This window comes from Petromyzon marinus, unplaced genomic scaffold, assembly GCF_048934315.1.
Source record: "Petromyzon marinus isolate PM22_M1 ecotype Great Lakes invasive population unplaced genomic scaffold, UKy_Petmar_22M1.pri1.0 PM_G_Scaffold_6, whole genome shotgun sequence".
In the NCBI taxonomy this organism is placed as follows: Eukaryota; Metazoa; Chordata; class Hyperoartia; order Petromyzontiformes; family Petromyzontidae; genus Petromyzon; species Petromyzon marinus.
The window spans coordinates 4,377,501-4,380,000 of NW_027423013.1; positions in this window are offsets into that span (position 1 = coordinate 4,377,501).

Consider the following 2,500-nt stretch of genomic DNA (forward strand, 5'->3'; position numbering starts at 1 on the left):
GTGGCACAGAAATCCCTCGGAATGGGAAAACGGGTCATTTTCGTGTCGCCACATTGCATGCGAACCGCATGCAACTTCCAGAGGCATTTGCAGCAGAAATGCATGTGCAGTCAAAAAAAAATTGATATTTTTCACGGATAGACCCCGTGAAACGCTAGAAATTGGCGGGGATGTGTCTCTTGTGGCTCACGGGGCTGTTCGGGTCGCACAGAAATCCCTGGGAATGGGAAAACGGGTCATTTTCGTGTTGCCACATTGCGTACGAACCGCATGAAACTTCCAGAGGCATTTGCAGCAGGAATGCATGTGCACTCAAAAACTTCTATATGTTTCACGGATAGACCCCGTGAAACGCTAGAAATTGGCGGGGATGTGTCTCTTGTGGCTCACGGGGCTGTTAGGGTGGCACAGAACTCCCTCGGAATGGGAAAAGGGGTCATTTTCGTGTTGCCACATTGCATAGGAACGCCATGAAACTTCCAGAGGCATTTGCAGCAGAAAGGCACGTGCACTCAAAAATTTTAATATTTTTCACGCATAGACCCCGTCAAACGCTAGAAGTTGGCGGGGATGTCTCTCTTGTGGCTCACGGGGCTGTTAGGGTCGCACAGAAATGCCTCGGAATGGGAAAACGGGTCATTTTTGTGTGGCCACATTGCATAGGAACGGCATGAAACTTCCAGAGGCATTTGCAGCAGGAATGCATGTGCACTCAAAAACGTCTATATTTTTCACGGATAGACCCCGTGAAACGCTATAAATTGGCGGGGATGTCTCTCTTGTGGCTCACGGGCGCTGTTAGTTAGGGTCGCACAGAAATCCCTCGGAATGGGAAAAGGGGTCATTTTCGTGTTGCCACATTGCGTACGAACGGCATGAAACTTCCAGAGGCATCTGCAGCAGAAATGCATGTGCACTCAAAAACGTCTATATTTTTCACGGATAGACCCCGTGAAACGCTAGAAATTGGCGGGGATGTGTCTCTTGTGGCTCACGGGGCTGTTAGGGTCGCACAGAAATCCCTCGGAATGGGAAAACGGGTCATTTTCGTGTTGCCACAATTGGCATACGAACGGCATGAAACTTCCAGAGGCATTTGCAGCAGAAATGCATGTGCACTCAAAAACGTGAATATTTTTTCACGGATAGACCCCGTCAAACGCTCGAATTTGGCGGGGATGTTTCTCTTGTGGGTCACGGGGCTGTTCGGCTCGCACAGAACTCCCTTGGTCCACCTGATTCGTGCATACAGGCAGCAACTAAAACTCTGTAAACCTGCTGTGAGGACATCTAAACAGTGGACCAGTGAGGCTGTGGAAGATTTGCGGGCGTGCTTAGACTGTACTGACTGGGATATGTTCACGACTGCTACCAATAGTCTGGATGAACTCACAGAGGCTGTGTACATCAGCTTCTGTGAGGACTGCTGTATCCCAACACGTACCAGGGTGAACTTTAACAACAACAAGCCCTGGTTCTCAGCAAAGCTCAAAAGGTTGAGGTTGGAGAAGGAGGAAGCGTTTAGGAGTGGGGATAGAGACAGATTCAAGGAGTCGAAGAACAGGTTTAGCAAAGCGGTGAGAGAGGCTAAACGACTGTACTCAGAGACACTAAAACACCAGTTCTCTACTAACGACGCTGCTTCTGTCTGCCAAAGGGCTCAGGCACATCACCAACTACAAACCCAGAGCGCCCCACACCACTAACGACTCCCGCCTAGCCAACGACCTGAACGAGTTCTACCGTAGATTTGAAAGACAATTGGACTGTCCTGAACCACCCCTTCCCACCCAAGAGGCCCCATCCCCCACCCATACTACAGAAACGACTCTCTCCTTTCAGGAGGGAGAAGTTAATGGGCTTTTCAAGAGGCAGAATCCACGCAAAGCAGCCGGGCCGGACTCTGTCTCTCCAGCCACCCTCAGGCACTGCGCTGACCAGCTGTCTCCGGTGTTCACCAACATCTTTAACACCTCCCTGGAGACATGCCATGTACCAGCCTGTCTCAAGTCCTCCACCATCATCGCTGTGCCCAAAAAGCTAAGGCCAACAGGACTAAATGATTACAGACCGGTCGCCCTTACATCTGTGGTAATGAAGTCTTTTGAGCGCCTGCTCCTGGCACACCTCAAAGCCATCACAGACCCTCTCCTGGACCCCCTTCAGTTTGCCTACAGAGCCAACAGGTCTGTGGACGACGCAGTTAACATGGCCCTCCACTTCACCCTACAGCATGTGGACGCCCCAGCATCCTACGCCAGGATCCTGTTTGTGGACTTCAGCTCTGCCTTCAACACCATCATCCCTGCCCTGCTTCAGGACAAGCTCTTCCAGCTGAACGTGCCCTACTCCACCTGCAGGTGGATCACAGACTTCCTCTCTGACAGGAAGCAGTGCGTTAAGCCGGGAACAGAAGTCTCTGACTCCAGGTCCATCAGCACGGGAACTCCTCAGGGCTGCGTCCTTTGCCCACTGCTCTTCTCCCTGTATACCAACAGCT